This window comes from Drosophila teissieri, unplaced genomic scaffold (assembly GCF_016746235.2).
Source record: "Drosophila teissieri strain GT53w unplaced genomic scaffold, Prin_Dtei_1.1 Segkk13_quiver_pilon_scaf, whole genome shotgun sequence".
Lineage (NCBI taxonomy): Eukaryota > Metazoa > Arthropoda > Insecta > Diptera > Drosophilidae > Drosophila > Drosophila teissieri.
In genome coordinates, this window is record NW_025224993.1 from 713,222 (window position 1) to 736,041 (window position 22,820).

At 40.4% G+C, this 22,820-nt stretch overlaps 1 pseudogene; it reads left to right on the top strand.

The window, feature by feature from the left end:
- Positions 1-22,820, top strand: part of LOC122625591 — a 182,415-nt pseudogene that overhangs the window by 133,324 nt on the left and 26,271 nt on the right.

Sequence of the window (22,820 nt, forward strand, 5' to 3'; positions counted from 1 at the left end):
GCACAGTTAACCCTCATATAACCCAATAAAATGTATTGTTGAATTTGAAGTAGGAAATCAAGTTTTTTATATTTGGGCATCGATTAAAAATTGGTTTCGCGCGCATTTACGTGTGTGATCTAACCCTTGTTTCGGAAATTTACTAGTATTTGGACTATTTTTATTTATTCCAATTCATTCAAAAATGGAAAAAGAAAAGGAAGTATCGGCAAAGCTTAATTCTAAATTAATAGTGGCTATGCAAAAACACGATAGGGTTATGAGCGATATTGGACGTATGAAAATTGCATTTGAGGAAAAACTATTTCGTTCGATAGTTTTCAACTGGAATACCGAATGCAACTTCTCGAAACATATTGTGAAAAATTAATGGATATTCAGTCAGACATTGATGTGCTAAACCCAGGAAATGATTTAAGAGCGTCTGTCGGCAATGAGTCGAGTCGAGGCTCCGAGACTTAGTCACGGGGATGACAGTGGGTTTCGTCATTCGTCCTATTTACCAAAAATGAATTTGCCCAAATTCAGTGGAAAACATTCCGACTTTAAAAATTTTATAAGTCTTTTCGAGAGCTTAGTGCATAATGACCCGTCTCTAACAAATATCGAAAAATTCAACCATTTGCTGACATGTCTAACAGACGATGCATTGGGAACTGTCAAGGCGTTTCAAATTTCGGATTTAAATTATGAGAAAGCATTGGCTAGTCTGAAAAAAGTTTACGACAATAAATGCTTGATTTTTTTTGACACAATTTCTCAATTGTTTGACCTCCCTCAAGTATCGAAACCATCTGCATCAGGCTTGAGGTCCCTTATTGACGAAATATCGGCCCTTTATTCGTCATTACAGTCGCTAGCCAAGCTTCCAATAAGGGATATTCCAAATCTTCCTTCTCATGCACACAGACAGACCGCAGACCGGATTCAAAGTGTCGATATTGCTCAGCCACAAATCACAGTTTAGGCAGTTGTCAACCTTTCATGGCTTTATCGGTGATTCAGCGGTTCGATTTTACAAAACAATCGGTTGTGCATAAATTGTTTAAATCCAGGCCATCTAGTGAAGAAGTGCAAAGCAACAAAGTGTCGTGTTTGCTCTAAGCCTCACAACACACTTCTTCACAGATACGGGGTGGAGCAGCAACCATTTTCGTCGGGATCAGTTCCTCAAGTGCATGTCCAGGCACCTTCAGTAGCAGTTGATCATAATAATCAAGCCCATTCTTTTCATGTTGCTAGTACTGACCAAGTTATTCTTGCTACTGCTGTCGTTAAAGTACGGGATAGATTTGGACAGTTTCAATTAGCACGAGCGCTGTTAGATTCAGGATATCAAATCAATTTTATGGCAGAGGACTTAGCACAGCGTTTGCGGTTACACAGGCAAGAATCATATCTAAATATCAATACTGTAGGGAAAAACGACTCGGTAGTACGGCACAAAGTCCACACTTCAATTCATTCTCGCGTCAATGCTCATAATTTCGCTACCAATTTTTGGGTGTTAAGATCAATTTCATCTTATCAACCCGATCACGAAGTCAATTGTGCCCAATGGAAAATTCCGGCAAACATTGAACTGGCAGACCCTCGTTTTCACAAGCCCGCAAAAGTGGACTTACTGATTGGCGCAGAATCCTTTTTCGATCTTTTGAGCGTAGGCCAAATAAAATTGGGTTCTGAACATCCTTCACTTCAGAAAACTTTACTAGGATGGATTGTTTCGGGAAAGTTCACTCAACGCGCATCAAAGAACGCTGAGGTATGCAGCGTCTTTGGCAATGAAAATGTAAGTTCTCTCGACTCTCTTGTGGAACGATTTTGGGAATTGGAACACGTTCCTGAGAGATCGAAGGCTGTTTATACAGCTGAACAACGTGCTTGCGAGCAGCATTTTGAAGTTGCCATTTAAGAAAGATCCGAGTGTCTTAGGCTTATCCTTCGAATCGACAAAGCGCAGATTTCTTGCATTGGAACGCAAGCTCGCGAGTTACATGACATGTATCAGGAGTTTATGAGAGAGTATCTAAACCTTGGGCACATGTCACTGCTTCCAACACCTCCTCCAGAGAAACACTATTACATTCCACATCAATGTGTCCTGAGACCTGATAGTAGCACCACAAAGTTGCGAGTTGTTTTTGACGCTTCAAGTAAAACGTCAACCTCGATCTCATTAAATGAGACTCTAATGGTGGGTGCAACTATTCAGAGGGAGCTTTACGCCATTCTGGCAAGATTTCGTTTGCAAAATATGCCTTGACGGCGGATATCTCAAAGATGTATAGGCAAGGTAACATTGCAAACGAAGATAGAGATTTCCAACTTATTGTGTGGAGGGAAAAATCAACGCAAGCTCTCCAAACCTATCGCCTCAACACTGTCACTTATGGGACAGCCTCTGCTCCGTTTCTGGCCATCCGCTGCCTCTTTGAGCTATCAAAAATTTACGCTGAGTCGCATCCTGTTGCATCAGAGGTGATTTCAAGCGACTTCTATGTCGACGATATGCTCACCGGAGCGAACAGTATTGAAGAGTTGGAGGTAATTCGCAAAGAAGTGACGAAGGTTTTGGAGTTAGGGGGTTTTCATCTAGCCAAATGGGCAACAAATCACCCAAGTTTGATGAACAACCAGGGATTAGAAAAATCTCTTATATAATATTTAACACTTCTGAATCCGTTAAAACGCTCGGGATGAGATGGAACCCTCAAAATGATGCGGTTCGTTATTGCTTGGAGGATTCGTTTCAGTCCTTACCACCAACTAAACGCAACATTTTGTCCGTCACAGCTCGTTTGTTTGACCCTTTGGGATTATTATGTCCACTGCTCTTGCTTCAGGAACTGTGGCGACAGAAATTAGATTGGGACGAATCGGTTCCCATGAACTTGCATACCAGTTGGAACGAATTTAAGCAGAATTTACTAGCAATTGACAAGATCTCCATTCCTCGATATATCTGTCTGTCTGGCTATGACACTGTTTAAATCCACGGATTTGCTGATGCATAGAGCCACGCCTACGGCTGTTGCATTTATATTCGTACCGTGGCTGGGACAAATAGGTTATCAAGACTTCTAACCGCAAAGTCTAGAGTGTCCCCACTAAAAACAAAGTCAATTCCAAGGCTCGAGCTGTGTGCAGCGCATCTGCTGGCCAAATTATGGTCTCAAGTATCTCCTTTGCTTAACAAATTGGAGCTTGAAAGCATTAACTTCTGGTCGGATTCACAAGTCACATTATACTGGTTAAAGAGGGATCCATCAACTCTAGCAACATTTGTCGCAAATAGAATCTCTGAAATTCAAGAACTCGCAGAGAATGTAGTTTGGCGTCATGTGCCCACGGAAGAAAATCCGGCTGATTTAGTCTCACGTGGAACAGACTTAGAAGGTTTGAGGTGTACTCTATGGGAAAATGGACCGGAGTTCTTACTCCGAAATCCAAGCGATTGGCCTCGGTCCCATCAGATTGAAGTTTCAACGGAATTACAGTTTTCTGAGAACAAAAAAAGCGTGGCAGTATGTTCCGTCACAAAAAATCAACCGAATGTCTTTATTGAGCTTGTTGGAAGATGTTCATCATTTAGTAAACTCTTACGGATCATGGCCTACGTAAATCGATTCATTCAAAGGAAGAAGCGTCAACGCGAGGTCGTCATTTCGGCTAACGAACTGAAGTTGTCGTTTCTTAGGATGGTCCAAATATTCCAAAAGGCGGAGTTCAGTTCAGAATACGTCAAGTTGGAGAAGTCTGAATGTTTAAGCCCACATCTACAACGTTTAAATCCTTTTATACATACCAGCGATTTAGAAGGTGTGACGTTCAACTTAATCCGAGTTGGGGGGAGATTGCTAAATGCACCAATTCCGTATGATGCCAAGTTTCCACTATTACTGTCCTCAAAGTCAGAATTTGTTTCGCTATTTCTTCGCAACCTGCATCGCACTCATTACCATGCTGGTGTCAAGGTGATGGTTTTACTTTTGAGGCAACAGATATGGCTGATCAATGCGCGAGAAGCATGTACGAAAATTGTCCGTAGCTGCGTTCACTGTTTCCGGTATAAACCAGTGCTGATGAGCCAGATAATGGGCAATTTGCCAGCAGATAGGGTCCGAATGGAGCGCCCCTTCCTAGTTTGCGGAGTAGATTTTTGTGTTCCATTTTATGTGTCCTTAAAGGTCCGCGGTAGACCTCCTATCAAAACTTATGTGGCCGTTTTTGTGTGCTTTTCGTCAAAGGCTGTTCACCTTGAACTTGTTGTCGACCTATCCACTGACAGCTTCTTATCCGTCTTTAAAAGGTTCGTCGGGAGGAGAGGGCTGCCGGAGAAAGTGTACAGCGACAACGCCACGAATTTCGTAGGAGCGTGCAAAGTGCTGAAGGAGCTCAGCAAAGCGTTTCACCGCAGTCGGGACGAGCTGAGCGGATACGCGGCTCAGAGAGGCGTCGAGTGGTGTTTCATACCGCCGAGGTCACCACACTTTGGAGGACTTTGGGAAGCAGCCGTCAAGTCCGCCAAAACCCGGTTGCTGCGAGGAGTCGGCAACGCCAAGCTCACAACGGACGAGTTGAACACCCACCTGGTCGAGGTAGAGGCGCTGCTCAATTCGCGTCCAATCGCGTCGCCGGGCAACGATCCCAACGATGGAGAGGCCCTAACACCAGGACACCTACTAATCGGGCAGCCTCTGATCACGCTGCCGCAAGAATCCGGCACAGGAGGAGTGTGCAGCAAGGCCAGTTGCGCGTATTTGAAGCGGTGGCGAATGCTGTCCGCTCTCAAGCAGCAGTTTTGGGACAGCTGGTCCAAGGACTACATCGCCCGCCTGCAGCAGCGCAACAAATGGAGCGTCGGATGCCGCGATCTGGAGGTCGGTTGCCTAGTGGTCGTCCACGAGGACAACGTGCCCCCGCAGCGGTGGCTAACAGGCCGCGTGGTGGCAACAACAGCAGGCGAGGACGGTAGAGTGCGTGTGGCGGAAATTCGGACGTCAGGAGGCGTCATCAAGCGCGCCATCCACAAGCTGGCATTGCTGCCAGTGGAGACTGCTCCTGTTGAGAAGATCAAAGAGCCGGAGGCCTTTAACGGGGCCGGAATGTTGGAGCAGAAATTTATGTTAAAAAGAAATACTTGTAATTTGTAAACTAGATGAAATGTAAACATAGCATAACAGCTTACATGAGAGCTTAATTGTAGTTGTGCTCACTGGATTACTCTTCTATTGAGAAGCTTTATGGTCAGAGAAAAATTTGGTATGGCCCGTGTGATCAGTCGTTTCGTGAGCATAACCGTGAAGCTTTCACAGTCTTAGAATTGAAGTCGAAGCCGCCAGCTGCGCCCGCGCAAATAAACGTATTAAAATCGAACCTTTCGTCTATTTTTGCTAGCCGCCAGTCCAAATTTTCATCATTTAAAAGAAACAGAACATTTTGTCAAAATATTTATGCCGACTAGTGTATGTTCTGACTATAATAGAATTTTTCCTATTATCTCGAATCTTGACTCTCTACCACTCTTAAAGCAATCAATACTAAATTTTTTAACACATAATAAGATCTTACCAATATTTATACATTTCCTCGTTTCTGTAAAAAAAAAAATTGTTTCCTTGCCAACTTAAGCCGATAATCTGGATTCAATACTTCCTTATAGTGGGACAAGCGGATTCCCTAGTTGTGACACCAAAGCCGACGAATCGCAATTTCTAGCGGTCCCAAATTGCACCCCATCTACTGATCAAGTGTGGATGTTGACTACCACCAGCGTAATGCTATTAAGCACGGAAAATAGATCATTAGTAGCTACGCATCTCCCGATCAGTCCCTTCAACCCTTAGAAGAAAAAGAATTTTTTAAAAACTGCCTCTAGATTGAGCACAAAGCTCAGATGCATAAAAAAACAGATCCGTAAAGTCAAAATTTATATTTGCGTATATTGTAAGAGAATGCAGCCATAGATACAGATTTTATAAGTAATATGCAGCACCAGGGCTAATATTTTTTCCGAGATATTTGCGACTTAGTGATACCTCTATAAAATGAGTGCTTTGAACTGGCGAAGGATGCGGTGAACACACAAACGCATATACGTCGGCGAAATTTAATAAAGCCCAGAGAAAACAATCTATCATAAAACTCTATTGTTGTTCTGCGATCTTAGGCATTTAGGCCACTTAGGCCAGCCATGCTAGACTGAAGTGGCTCATAGGACAACAAAACATATTAATACTAGCCGGGTTGAGTCTAAAAATGGCAGCGGTTTCTTACATCGACCTCAGAAAAGGTGCTCTAAACGTGGTGCAGGGCGATAGTCCATATTTTGATATAGCGGAAATTCAAATCGATCTAAAATCTAAAATCTAAAAAGTACGAGGAATATAGAAGGATTATAGAAGTGCTCACAAAAGGATTCGAATATTCAAGGGTTCGCAGGTTACTTATAATACGAATATGATTGTGATCGGGAGAATGGATTAGCGGAGATCAAAGGTGTAAACTGTAGGTTCTGCTGGAGCATGGAAAGAATATGGTTCATCAGGATGACGTGCTAGGACGTAATGGGTAATATTAAATAACACTAGTAAACATAGCTCGCAAATAACTCTCAACCGTCTTTCGTTTTGCGGTCTGCACTCTAACACAACTGTAAAAGACGATGCGCTTGTGCTCTGGCTCTGAACAAAACTTTTCGTTTCTCTTTGTTTTTGGTTTTCGGTTTACTGTTCTCAGTTGCGTGGTTCTTGTTATGCTCACTCAAGAACAACTCAGAGAGAGCGATCCAACTGAACGATCATTGAGGGTCAGCAGAACAGCGAAAAAACGAAAGACCCATCGTAAACAGTCTTTAGTCTTCAGTGTCATTTAGCTTAGAAACGATGTTAACATATTTATAAAATGTAAACATTAAATGTAATACGTATTTAGTATTAAGCTTTAGAACTAGTAGCGTATTAACATTTTCTGCACTTAAAGAGCTTCGTCGATCGCTTAAAATGTAATGAAGCGCTAGAAAGGCCCTCTCAACAGACACCTGAGTCGCCGATATAGCCAGTACAACGTGTGCGAGCGCATTCACCGAATCCACAAAAGCAAGCAATCCACTCCTTACTCAGGAGGAGTCGCTTAATTTTTCACTCACTTTTCACTGAAAACTTTGCCATCAGGTATCAGGAATATCATGTTAAGGCCTTTTTGCTGCGTTATAACCCAATCAGTATCAAGAAAAACTTCGAGTGAACAAATTTGAATCCTGAATTTCAAAAGATGAAGGGACGCCTTAGAGCGCTAGGGAAAAGAAGAGGGAAGAAAAACACACGCCGAAAGTTGAGTCGGCACTAGGAGGCGGAGCACGTCTCTTGTGCCCAGAAGAAAGCATGTTAAGAGGAAAGCTGAAACTTCCATGTAAATAATATAAATATAAATAAATATAAATAGTAATGAAGAACAAAATGAGGCGGAGCACGTCTCTTGTGCCCAGAAGAAAGCATGTTAAGAGGAAAGCTGAAACTTCCATGTAAATAATATAAATATAAATAAATATAAATAATAATGAAGAACAAAATGATAACAAAAAAGCAAGAGGTAACGCTATAACCAAGTTCCTTGTATATCACACCAAAATGTTTTTGGCATAACGATATAAATTGTCAAGATTTAGCTATATAATAGAATCGTTTACGATTCTACCGATCGTTTTACGATTGTTGAAGCTAAGCTTGCGGGGCAATTTGGACAGACGACCAACGAACTTTCGATCTTACGATTTCAATATATCTTGAATTTTTTATGTATGTACATATTATATGTCCCAATGAAAACGGCACTTTTTAACATTTCGTCGGCAACAGGACATCCCGATGATGGTAGTCCCAACAGAAATTCAGTCGGGGCTAGTTTAAATCTGTCTGAAAAATGTGACCTCTCCATATTGACTGCACGGTTTATGAATGTTGGCGGTCTGAATCAGCTTCGTTGGGCTTCGTTCCTAAATAGGATTTGGGCCGGAGCTAGTTTAAATCTTACTGAAAAATGTGACCTCTCCATATTGACTGCACGGTTTATGAATGTTGGCGGTTTGAATCAGCTTCCTTGGGCTTCGTTCCTAAATAGGATTTGGGCCGGGCCGTCACTTTTTAGGTCTTTTTACTTTATTGGGTCTGAAACGCATTATACCTTTTTGTCAACGAATCTGGTACATTATTTGGATAGTTCGGTTGGAAACCCAAACTACACTTCCGGCGAGATAATTAAAAACAAATGTTGCATGTGATCCTGTTAAAGAGCTTACAAAGTTCAATGTGGGAACTTACCAACTTTTTATATTTAAGCCAGTTGGTTCGATGCGACGTCAGCCTGTTAGGGTACTAGATTATTATCCAAAAGCGATTTTTCAGTTAGTAGATTGGGAAAGATTTGTCAGTCTATTATGTAGGACTGCCTGGTGAACCGGTACCAATTAAACAATTTCGATGACCAAATTTTCTTTTAGATTGTTAACGCGAATTTGCCGCAACAAAGTGAATTGGTCGCTTGTACAATTATAGTGACTCAATCGGTATCCGCCCAAGAACCTGTGTGTCCTTATTATTTTAAAATTCTTTATTTAGTCGCCTACTTTGCATAGGGAAATAGCGCCAAAGGTATAAAAGAATATATCAAAAAGCACACACATACTGTAGCAGTTTGTTTAAACATTAGCCCGCTTAAACAAAAACGAGTGTAAGTAACAAATACCGTTTTATAAATAAATACCAAAATGTTGATAATAAAAGTTATTAATCTAGCCCAACTTCTTCGATAAATACACCAAGTGCCCCAGGTTTCTGGAGAGCCAGGCAGTCTCAGTTCGTTCATCAGACGCTGAGCAGGTACAATGTATACCGAACAAACGATGTTCGATAAAATTCCGTACCTTTTGGAGTCATTGAAATACAAGTAGGATTTCACAACGAGTAGATACCCTTATCGTCGAGTTAAAAACTCAAGCCCCCTGGAGAAACTTTTCTAAACAAGCTTTTTCTTCTAGACAACAACAATTCGATCAAAATTGTATAAAGAATTTAGATCAGACCTAAGTATTGACCGACTGAATGACACCCAACATTTTTATCAACCTCTCAACAGTTAAAAGTATCAAATAATAGTTTTGAGAAGGCAGCAGACAAACACGTATGCAAACAGATGAAAGTCGCCATCTGTTAGACCATCAAAATGAAAGACGTCTACATTTGCTGAGTTATAATTTCAAACGGAATTTATTTTGTATAATTCCTAGCTTAGGTAGCTAACGTGAAATTCGTAAAACTACTTATCTACAGACCGACTCGTCGCGGAGGACAGTCTGGTGACCCGTGCGTGGGAATCGTTCTAAGTGTGGTAAGAGAGATCTCAGCTCCCCGAATAGCACTTATCTCTAAAAATATGCTACAACTGCTCAAAGGAGGTTCAATTTTTTATTGAGTATTTACAAGTGTACAAATATTTTGGTGTTACAAATTACAATTGTTATTTAAAAATTTACGGTGTGAGGCCAACAGTATTATCTTGTTCATGCGTGAACACCATCAATACGATTTAAATTACAATATCATAGTTGATCAAAATAATCGATAAAAAGTCACCATCAATAGGAATTATATTACAATAACATAGCTGATCAAGATAATAACAACGATAAATAGTTCCAAGAAGATCTATTGTATTTTATACAAAAGGAGACATATTCAAATCAGCGAATTTAACAAACCGAAAACATTCCAATACCAGCCTGGGAACCCACCAGTACATAAATATTATATTCAGCAATCATAAATACCGATGTATGTATAGTCGACGCTGGCTCATCAATAACCATGAATATCTCAAACTTTTGCAATCTTCAAGTTCACAAGTTAAACAAATAGTTGACCGAAGCATGACAGGCTTCTCATCAAATTAAATAATCTGCCAGCCAATGGACTATTCGATCAATCAAAGAAATTCTATATTCATTCATACCATATATACCATTTTATAACATTATATTCGGAAGCAAAGTATTAAATTACGATTATAAAGACATTTTAGAAAGGAAACAGTTATCAGTGGAAAAACATGTCTTCATAAAATCCATCAAGAAATTGTGAAGCAATTATACAAGAAAACCATTTCAACCTATCCTTTTTAATCATTATACGTCACAAAATAAAAACCGTTCACGAAAACTCAGTATATATGTATGTAAAAGACCCCATGCATATCCCTTCGCTTATGAAGCAAAAGTTAACAAGGATTTTAAAAAATGCTAAAACAAGGCTATATTTATAAAAACGACTCCCCCAATTGCAGTCCATTATGGATTGCTTCTAAAAAGATGGGTTCCTTGGCAACCCAAAATTCAGATTAATGAAATAACCATAAACGATAAATTCTTAATTCTGAATATGGATGAAACTTTAGGTAATTTAAGAATATGCCAATATTTTACAGCAATCGATTTATGGAAAGGTTTAAACCAATTCAAAATGGACCCCACGTCTATATAAAAAACTGCTTTTTCGTCCAAACACGGTCACTACGAATACTCGCATGCCATTTGGTTTGGACAATGACCCAGCAACTTTCTAACGTTGCATGAAAGTTTCCTAAGAGACTTCATTAACAAACATTGCCATGTATATTTATATGATTTAATGGTCTACTTAACATATCTAACTGAACATTTGGACTCACTAAAGATATGACTTTGCTAATAGCAAAAGAATAAAATAATAAGGTGCGCCACTGTACTTTTTACACCAATTTTGGCGATGGTGGTTTCGCCATTTACTTCGTTTGCGTACATATATCTTTTATTATTTATTTTACAAAGCTTTATTATAATAAGGCACACACAATGCGCGCGTATCAAGTCGTATCGAGAGAATGACGCTTAAATGTACTGGGTTACCGTATCGCTTAAATCTAGTATGCATTTGTCAATTCCCTTCAGTAGGAACATTTTTTCTTTAATATGGTGCGATGTGGGAGTTGGTCGAATTTTCTGCATGTGCTCTCGAAAACTGCTCAGGAATGTCGTAGGATCCACAGTTTCATTCATGTTGGCGAAGAATTCGTTTGGCAGTCGTATTGGTACTCCGTATAACATTTCAGCTGCAGATGATTTTATGTCTTCTTTGAAGCAGGTACGAAGGCGAAGTAGCACAGTTGGTAATAGTTGAGGCCACGGCGTGCCACTGCTGCACATCAAGGACGATTTGAAGGATCTGTGCCACCTCTCTATAAGTCCGTTTGATTGCGGATGGTAGGCCGTAGTGTGAATATGCTTGCTTCCGATCAGGTTGGCTAGTTGTTTGAAAACTGCAGATTCAAACTGCGCGCCTTGATCAGTAGTGATTGTTTTGGGTGATCCAAAACGGGATATCCAGTGTGTCCAGAACGCCATGGCTATCGTATCGGCCGTGATATTAGTGAGTGGTACTGCTTCTGGCCATCGTGAGAAACGGTCAATCATTGTAAGACAATAGCGATAGTTTTGTTGTAAAGGCATAACAACTATATCCAGGTGGACGTGGTCGAATCTTCCATTTGGCACAGCGATCTTCTCCGGCTGAAGGTGATTGTGCTTGTGAATTTTGGAGCGCTGGCATGGGAGACAAAATCTACACCATTTGAGGACATCTTTGTTCATCGAAGGCCAGACAAACTTCTGTCTGATTTGACGGGCAGTTGCTCGTCCGCTGGGATGCGAAAGATTGTGGATATATGAGAAAGCCTGTTTGCGAAGAGATTGCGGTACAAAAGGACGGAGATTTGGTGTGGATACGTCACAGTATATTGCATTTTCTCCACCGAAACAAACTTTCTTCAGCTTTAAGGAAGTAGTTCCTTGCAAGATGCGTGTCAACTCAAAATCCGAGGCTTGCTCCTCCTCGAGTTGCGCCGCGGTGATCGCTGTGGGCATCGTGATAGTGCAAAGCCTCGAAAAAGCGTCTGCGACTATATTTTCTGTTTCTTTTATGTGAAGGATGGTCGTCGAGAATTGCGAAATATAATTTAAATGCCGCAGCTGTCGAGGTGATGCTTTTTCAGGGCGCTGTTGGAATGCGTAAACCAATGGCTTGTGATCAGTCTTTATCACAAAAATGCGTGCATCGACGAGGTGTCTGAAATATTTGATTGCCTCGTATATGGCAAGTAGCTCTCGGTCGTACGTGGAATAATTTCTCTGTGTCGGTGAGCTTCATGGAGAAAAATCCTAGAGGTTGCCAGTCATGACTAGTGCGTTGTTCCAGAACTGCTCCGATTGCGAGGTCGGATGCGTCACAAACCAGCTGTAGTTCAGATTTCGGGGCAGGAAATGATAAGAGCGCTGCGTCTGCTATGCTCTGCTTGCAACTCTCGAAGGCTGACATGAGTTCTGTAGTCCAGATGATTTGTCGTTGGTCGTTCTTCTTTACATTTCTTAGCAGCGCGGACAGCGGTGCCTGAGTGTGCGAAGATCGAGGTAGGCATCTGCGATAGTAGTTTATAACGCCTAAGAAACGGCCTAGTTGGCTGATAGTTTCAGGACGAGCATAATTGAGGATGGCATCGATGCGACTGGACGGTGGTTTGATGCCGTGTTCGTTAATCGTGTAGCTGAAAAAATTAACTTGCGTTTGCGCTAGTTGACATTTGCTCAGATTGATGCTTAGCCCGTGTTTCTGCAGGACTGATAACACTGCTCGAAGATGTTCTTCGTGTTCGGCGATCGATTTCGAAGTTATAAGTATATCGTCTATGTAGCAATATACGAAGTCCATGCCGCGAAAAATATTGTCCATAAAACGCTGGAACGTCTGTGTCGCATTTTTTAACCCGAAAGGCATGTACTGGAATTCTATGAGTCCAAAAGGGGTGCATACGGCCGTCTTTTGGATGTCTTCTTCCGCCATGGGAATTTGGTAGTACGCCTTTACCAAATCAAGCGTTGAGAAGACTTTCCCACCATGTAGCTGTTCGGTGAAGTCGTGAATGTGTGCAATCGGATAGCGATCTGGTATCGTAATCGAGTTGAGCTTACGATAATCGCTGCATGCCCTCCAGCCACCGTCTTTTTTGGTGACCATGTGGAGTGGGCTGGACCAAGGACTTTTGGAGGGACGACATATGCCTTGCTCAATCAGAAAGTTGATTTCCTTTTTCGCAGTTGCAAGTTTATCTCCAGATAAGCGTCGTGGTCGGTCAGAAACGGTGGTCCCATATGTTTCGATATGGTGTTGTACATCATGTTGCTTTGTATGCTTCGATGACGGTTTAGTGACTTCCACAAACTCTTGCAGAAGGTCTCGAAATTTAGAAATTCCCTGCACAGTGGAAACGGATGTTTGATTCGCCTGTGCTAGGCGCGCGGTTGTTGACAGTCCTGTGACCGAGTCAATAAGGCATCTGTTTTTGAGATCAATAAGAAGCTGGAATTCGGCTAAAAAGTCTGCTCCAATTATAGGTGTGTGTACGTCCGCAATAATGAATGGGCAGGTGAAGTTGCGTCTGAGATCCAAGTCCAGATTAGTTATTTATCTACCATAGGTGTGAATGATGGTCTGGTTTGCTGCGTATAGCGTCAGATCGGCTTGGGTGGTTTTCTGTTTAACCAGCGTGCGAGGTACAACTGAAACCACAGATCCAGAATCGATGAGGTATCTGATGTTGGAGGTACGATCGGTGACGTGCAAACGCTGCTCCCGTGGAACAGCTGACTAACCTGATGGATCGCTGCTGCTGTCCTGGCTGCCGCTGACCAGCGCGTCAGGCGGCAGCTCCTCTAGTTTAACGACGTGGAGCGTGCGCAGGGTGGTCGGCATTTATTTGCGTTGTCACCAAAGCGCTTGTGGTAAAAACAAAGATTTTCCTGTGCTCCTGAAGTCTGTTGACCGGAATTGTCCGCTGGTCTGGCGCCACGAGATGAACTGCGTGATCGGTTGCGTGATTGGATGCGCTTGACATCCTTTTTCAATGCCGTGACATCTTGCATGAGCGAACGTAAATTGTCAGAAAGTTCTTTCAATGGATCTGCAGGGGCAACTGCGCAGATAGCCGGATTTGCTGGAGGAACAGCAGTTGAAGATGTGCCGATGGCAAACGAGGCGTTCGTGCTAACGGCTTCGAGCATTTTGTCTGCAATCTTCGCAAGCTTGTCCAAGTCCGACTGATCCCATACGGTGAGCAGCGGACGAATGGAGGCTGGCATCTCAGCCAGGAATAGGGTGTGAATGATGTTTTCGCTGCCAGGATCCGGGGCCAAGCGTCGCATATTTGCCAAGATTTCCGAAGGCTTTAATCCGGTGGCACCTCCTCCTTGAAGTAGTCGTTGCAGTTTTGACTCGGGCGATTCAGCGAACTTCTGCAGCAAGCGAGTTTTGATTGCTGCGTACTTGTTGTCTGCCGGTGGACGAGTGACCAAATCCTCCACAGCCAAAACCACATCTTCTTCCAAATGCAGTGTCACCAAGTCGAACTTGTCAGTGTCGTCGACAATGTGGTGCAAACGGAATGATCGCTCCACTTGAGCAAACCACAGGTGCGGGTTGTTGTGTGTGAATTTTGGCAAATGCACGGTAACACGTGTGTGCGTGCGCGGCGTCTCATCTCTGTTCGCAGGAACATTTGTCCGAAGTGCCTCGTGTTGGAGTTCTCGAATTTGAGCGGAGAAATCTCGGTTCGGGTCCGGCATGGCGGTGGACAGATTCTCTTGATCGCTTTCGTCGTCGAAATTTAGGCGTCTTGGTTGTAAATTTCGCAAATTATAACGGCTGTTGCGCATTGACTTGCGTCAACGTATGTGTGTGAGTGTGCGTGCACTTGAATTTCACAAAAGTACGAACAATTGTTTTCAGATTCTCGCACAATTTGCGCTAGTCGGGGTCACCACTTTGGCGATGGTGGTTTCGCCATTTACTTCGTTTGCGTATCTTTTATTACAAAGCTTTATTATAATAAGGCACACACAATGCGCGCGTATCAAGTCGTATCGAGAGAATGACGCTTAAATGTACAGGGTTACCGTATCGCTTAAATCTAGTATTTTGTAGGTGACGCTACCAATATATCAGTGTCGCCACACAATTGAGTGTAGTGGCTCCACCTAACTTTTACATAAGCTGTATAGTGGCATCACTGCAGTTTAAATGAATTGTGTATACTGGCAACCCTGCACTTCTAAATGAAGTGCTTCTATTGACACCACTTGTATAAGCTGTTCTGTATAGTAGCGCCACATTAGGGCAATTTACATAGTTGATGGCAGTGACTTTTCCCAAAAATGAAACTATTACCGTAAATATTATAAAAAGTATAATTAAACTTAAGGATATTAAGTATTACGCTGAATTTAAGAAATTCATTATTACTCAACACATAAAGTTATTGCACAAAAAAAATGATACGACTTTTTTAAGAAGCTCAATATTTTTCCGACTATAAACAATTAATTCAAAACGTCATTAATTTGAATTGTGAAGACTGCAATTTTCCAAAAACAAAACATATACCAACGAAACGTATTTTTGAAATAAACACAACAAAAAAAAAATTTATTTGATTTTAACGAGAAAGCTTTCATGAAAAAAGTTTTTTATTTCTCTTATACTTGACTGTACTCCATAGGTGATTGCCAACCAGTTGGACTTATTGACGTTACTGACTGCTACTATGGATTCCCAATTTCCTTGAGTTTCCCACACTTCATGAACGGTGATTTGGGGCTCCAACAAAACATCACCGGCATAAGTCCAAATCCGGAAAAACACTCATCAACATTTGTTATTCAACCAGTAAGTGCATCTCACTACAAAATTTTATATATTTATATATGCTTACAACAAATTAAAGACAAAAAATAATACTATAGTCGAGTTATCCGACTATCAGATACCCGTTACTCAGCTAGTGGAAGTGCGAAAGAGAAAATTCAACATATTCTGGAATATCTGCAGAATTTGAGGGAAAAAATAATAAAATGAAAAACATTAAATTATTTTTCTAAAGTGGTGACAGTATTGGGCGGCTTCCGGGCGTTAGAAGGGGCGCCACAACATTTGAAAAAAAACTTGGTCTACGTCTATGTCTCCGGAATGTTGTATCTGAACTTTGTAGCCTTTTTTATTCCTCAGTTCTCGACTTTCATACGGAGGGACAGAAAGACGGACATGGCCAGACTGACTTCGCCATTGAACATAAGATCAAGAATATATATATTTATACCCGTTACTCGTAGAGTAAAAGGGTATACTAGATTCGTTGAAAAGTATGTAACAGGCAGAAGGAAGCGTTTCCGACCATATAAAGTATATATGTTCTTGATCAGGATCAATAACCGAGTCGATCTGACCATGTCCGTCCGTCCGTCCGTCTGTCTGTCCGTCCGTCCGTATGAACGTCGAGATCTCAGGAACTATTAAAGCTAGAAAGTTGAGAATAAGCATACAGACTCCAGAGACATAGACGCAGCGCAAGTTTGTCGATTCATGTTGCCACGCCCACTCTAACGCCCACAAACCGCCCAAAACTGCCACGCCCACACTTTTGAAAAATGTGTTGATATTTTTTAATTTTCTTATTAGTATTGTAAATTTCTATCGATCTGCAGAAAAACTTTTTGCCACGCCCACCCTAACGCCCACAAACCGTTGTGAAATTTTTTCACATTTTTGTTCGTCTTGTAAATTTAACTCTATATACCAAAAATCTTTTTGCCACGCCCACTCTAACGCCCACAAACCGCCAAAAACGGTCAGTGTTGTAATTTCCCTTCGCACTTTTACCAGCTGAGTAACGGGTATCAGATAGTCGGGGAACCCGACTATAGCGTTCTATCTTGTTTTTTATATGGTCGGAAACACTTCCCTCTACCTGCTACATACTTTTTAACGAATCTAGTATGCCCATGTACTCTACGAGTAACGCGAATAATGAAGTAATTGCTGAATAAAACGTTCTGGCATTCGCCATAATGTTGCACGAGTAGAGATCGGACGAAATAAAACCATATATAAATTTCAGAAAATTTGCATTGCGATACAATGTATTCGGTTGGTTGACATCTGTGATTTTTCTTTTATTACGGTTCCTGTATCGATTATCACCCCAAAAGTAGGATGATATTAATCTTAAGGTTGAGTAAGTGCTACTGTGGACAAAACACGCTTTTAGGACTTCTTACAAAGCATCGTCAACTTAATCGACCAAGAGAATTGCGAATATGATAATCTAACAATGATATGTCGAGCACGCCGTCAATACCGTCATTACATTAAAGTAATTTTGCGATATGAAGGATATTTGATTTTTCTTCTGTGGACAACGTAGTATCGTAGTATCGGTTTGGATACTGGACAAATGACTAAAATATTCTCGGTAGACCTAACCGCAATAAGGACCTATCCGCAATTCCTCGTCTGAAGGGACGGTCGTGCCTGTATTTCTTGTACGTACCTGGATCTCCGGCTTAGCCAAGTGCTCTGTAAACACAACTAATGGAATGCTACGAAAGCATACGATTTTGATTCAAATAATAAAATAATCCGAATCTAAAACAGAGGGAGATGTACAACCACCTCGTTAAGTCAGACTGAATGCAACAAAGAAAATGCAGTTCAACAATAAACGAGTGGCAAATAACCAGTTCAACGGCCACCTTCGTTGATTGGCAAAGTTCATCAGTCAGGCGTTGACTCACAAAATATGGGAAATAGTGAAATATTGGTGGGATCACTTAGCCAAAACAACCGAATATGGAAGTACTCAAGAAAAAGCTCTAGGCCAGTATAAAAAAACCTCATCCCACCAAGAATTGGGGAGATAGAGGTATTGTGTCCAAAGTGAGACTACCGATTTCGTGTCCATGGTGGGCAAAAGATTTCGTGTCGAGCGTGGACGTTAGATTTCGTTTCCAAAACAAACAGAAGATTTTGGGTCCAGCCTGAACGATATTTTGGGATTTTGGATTCTCGGACTGGGATCATAGAGGATTGCAAAAGGACACCTCGTTAAGAAAGACCTCCTTTTGGAACCAGTAGACACGAAGTTAACAGAGGTTATGTTGGTCGAGTAGTTAGATGTTTGAGATCGCATTGATATCAAAACTAGAATCGACTGTTCCAGTAACACAAGCTGATTATTATACCCGATACTCGTAGAGTAAAAGGGTATACTAGATTCGTTTAAAAGTATGTAACAGGCACAAGGAAGCGTTTCCGACCATATAAAGTATATATATTCTTGATCAGGATCAATAGCCGAATCGATCTGGCCATGTCCGTCTGTCCGTCCGTCTGTCCGTATGAACATCGAGATCTCAGGAACTATAAAAGCTAGAAAGTTGAGATTAAGCATGCACACTCCAGAGACACAGACGCAGCGCAAGTTTGTCGATTCATGTTGTCCCGCCCACTCTAACGCCCACAAACCGCCCAAACTCCCACGCCCACACTTTTGAAACATGTTTTGATATTTTTGTATTAGTCTTGTAAATTTCTAACGATTTGTAAAAAATTTGCATACAAAATATGCATAACATTCTTGTCTATGTATATGTATGTTTAATTTCAACTTAATATCTAGTAATAACCAACTCTTTGCACATGATTAGATTGGTGTAAGTTTGCAGAACAAAGTTTCCTGATTTTTTTATTAACTATTTACAAACATATATTCTGGTGTCAACATAATTTCATATTACGTAGAACATTCCTTTGTAAGAGCATTTACAAAAAGATAAAAAGATATTATTTATCTTCCAGGCAATGCAATTTACTAATTAATATTAAATGTTGAATAATTAATATTCTTATAAAGCAATATTGGAATCAGAAACAAGCTAGAAGAGAAAGTAGGTTGAGATCAATGAAATTAACGATTCGTTGCCCGTTGAAGCGATCTTAAGCGTAAAACATTAAATAAACTTTAATAAACATTAATAAACTTTTGTAAACTTATTAAAATTTAAAACCCCACAAACATGATGTGCTAAATATAAATAATAAAATAAACATTTATAATAATCAGTGTTGGGACAGTTACGCTATATTTTTACCTAGGTAAGGTACAAGGTAGTTACAATACAAGAGAGAACGCTATAGTCGAGTTCCCCGACTATCTCATACCCGTTACTCAGCTATTTGAAATGCGAAGGAGAGTCTTGAACAATGACAGTTATTGGCGGTTTGTGGGCGTTAGAGTGGGCGTGGCAAAAAGGTCTTTTGCAAATCGATAGAAATTTACAAGACTAATACAAAAATGAAAAAATATCAAAACTTTTTTCAAGGGTGTGGGCGTGGCAGCTTTGGGCGGTTTGTGGGCGTTAGAGCGGGCGTGGCAAAAAGTTTTTTGGCAAATGGATAGAAATTTACAAGACTAATAGGAAAATGGACAGACGGACGGACAGACGGACGGACAGACGGACATGGCCAGATCGACTCGGCTATTGATCCTGATTAAGAATATATATACTTATATGTCGGATACGCTTCCTTCTGCCTGTTACATAATTTCAACGAGATAGAAGAAGAGATAAAGAGATAGAGTATTGTGTCCAAAGTGAGACTACCATTTCTGTCCATGTGGGCAAAAGATTTCGTGTCGAGCGTGGACGTTAGATTTCGTTTCCAAAACAAACAGAAGATTTTGGTCCAGCCTGAACGATATTTTGGATTTTGGATTCTCGGACTGGGATCATAGAGGATTGCAAAAGGACACCTCGTTAAGAAAGACCTCCTTTGAACCAGTAGACACGAAGTTAACAGAGGTTATGTTGGTCGAGTAGTTAGATGTTTGAATCGCATTGATATCAAAACTAGAATCGACTGTTCCAGTAACACAAGCTGATTATTATACCCGATACTCGTAGAGTAAAAGGTATACTAGATTCGTTTAAAAGTATGTAACAGGCACAAGGAAGCGTTTACGACCAAATAAAGTATATATATTCTTGATCAGGATCAATAGCCGAATCGATCTGGCCATGTCCGTCTTCCGTCCGTCTGTCCGTATGAACATCGAGATCTCAGAACTATAAAGCTAGAAAGTGAGATTAAGCATGCACACTCCAGAGACACAGACGCAGCGCAAGTTTGTCGATTCATGTTGTCCCGCCCACTCTAACGCCCACAAACCGCCCAAACTCCCACGCCCACACTTTTGAAACATGTTTTGATATTTTGTATTAGTCTTGTAAATTTCTAACGATTTGTAAAAAATTTGCATACAAAATATGCATAACATTCTTGTCTATGTATATGTATGTTTAATTTCAACTTAATATCTAGTAATAACCAACTCTTTGCACATGATTAGATTGGTGTAAGTTTGCAGAACAAAGTTTCCTGATTTTTTTATTAACTATTTACAAACATATATTCTGGTGTCAACATAATTTCATATTACGTAGAACATTCCTTTGTAAGAGCATTTACAAAAAGATAAAAAGATATTATTTATCTTCCAGGCAATGCAATTTTACTAATTAATATTAAATGTTGAATAATTAATATTCTTATAAAGCAATATTGGAATCAGAAACAAGCTAGAAGAGAAAGTAGGTTGAGATCAATGAAATTAACGATTCGTTGCCCGTTGAAGCGATCTTAAGCGTAAAACATTAAATAAACTTTAATAAACATTAATAAACTTTTGTAAACTTATTAAAATTTAAAACACCACAAACATGATGTGCTAAATATAAATAATAAAATAAACATTTATAATAATCAGTGTTGGGACAGTTACGCTATATTTTTACCTAGGTAAGGTACAAGGTAGTTACAATACCAAGAGAGAACGCTATAGTCGAGTTCCCCGACTATCTCATACCCGTTACTCAGCTATTTGAAATGCGAAGGAGAGTCTTGAACAATGACAGTTATTGGCGGTTTGTGGGCGTTAGAGTGGGCGTGGCAAAAAGGTCTTTTGCAAATCGATAGAAATTTACAAGACTAATACAAAAATGAAAAAATATCAAAACTTTTTTCAAGGGTGTGGGCGTGGCAGCTTTGGGCGGTTTGTGGGCGTTAGAGCGGGCGTGGCAAAAAGTTTTTTGGCAAATGGATAGAAATTTACAAGACTAATAGGAAAATGGACAGACGGACGGACAGACGGACGGACAGACGGACATGGCCAGATCGACTCGGCTATTGATCCTGATTAAGAATATATATACTTTATATGGTCGGATACGCTTCCTTCTGCCTGTTACATAATTTTCAACGAATCTAGTATACCCTTTTACTCTACGAGTAACGGGTATAATAAGTACCTAGGTAAGGTAAAAGGTTTTTACATTTTTCTGTACCTAGGTAAAGGTAAACGGTAAAATCAATTTTGGCGCGAAATATTGTATGTGCGTATGTAAAAATGAATGGCTACATCAATATAAGCACACATTCATATAATAAATTAATCGCAATACTCATATGTACAAAAAATATAATTTTATTTTACTGAATGATTACAATATTTATTCTTGAAAAGAACACCGACCGATTATAATTAGGCCTGAAACTGAACTCTGATAATTACTCTGATATGATTGACGTTCAAGCCTCGGTTTCGAGCTTTTCTAATATGGACTTTAGTCTTTAGGGATCTGATCAAATGAAGAGAGAGAGCTTTTGAGTTGCTGATTTTAATTTCTCTTGGATTAAAGTGCTCTTAGATTCTTATAATTTTTTTTATTGCAATATAATATTTCTGTTTTTCGAGATTGCGAGTCCGAGCTTTGAACGTGGGAACGTGACGATGGTGCAGGGGCTTAAGCAAGGAATGTTTAAATTAGGGTTTAGTCTACCAGTGGGTGACTTATGAGGAGGGTGACTATATCGTTGTCAACGGACATAGGATCGAGATGTGTTACATCATTGTCCACTGTGTCACTAACAACTTTTGAAATTAGGAATTTTGGTAATTCGGTCTCCTTCTTTTGTTGTTGATGCTTTGGTTTAAGGCACTTAGGTGCGGTCTTAACTTTTTGCATCTTTGGATTGATTTCCTCCACTGGAGCAGAATCATCCTTTTGCGAGGGTCGAGGCATTTAGATGCGGTCTCGGCCTTCTTTTCTCCTTACAAAAACTTAAAGGTTTTTGAACCTAGAGTTACAGTCTCGTTATCATAATCTATCTTAGCTTTCGTATCCTCTAGATACTTTCGACCTAACAGGAAATCATAATTGTCGGAAAATTTGTCGATATAGAATTTCTGAACAGACGGACATACTGAAGTGGGCTTCATTATAATGATTTTTTTTATTGTATTGCTCCTTCAATGGTATACACTGTTAAATCTTCTTTTTGTTCTTCTAAATTTTCAAACTTTTCCCTTATGATATTGATTGATGAGCCTGTGTCGATCATTCTCTTGTAAATTTTGTTATGATAACCTATTCGCACATGGGGACTGGTACGTCCTCCTGTGTCACTTGAGTGTCCGAGGCAGTTTGATGAAAATTTACATCCATTCTGCTTTGGCCACTTTGACTCTCGCGTTTCCTCTTTATCGGCCGCTGACCGTTAGTATTATTTGAGGTTGAAGCTTGGAAATTAAGGGAATTGTTAAAAGGATTGTTTTGTTGGGCTTGTGTTAACTCCCTTATAAACGTGTAATAATTTCCCTTTTGACTACCCGGTATGAGACGAGTGGAATATTGATTTTGATTTGTCGTACGTTGATTCGAATTTTGAGGTTGCGTATTATTATTCTGATTCATTTTAGGATAATAATTGCTGTAATTGTGATTTCTATTATTGTAATATCTGTTGGCTGAAGCCATATTGTCGGTCATTGTGTATTGTTTGTTGTTT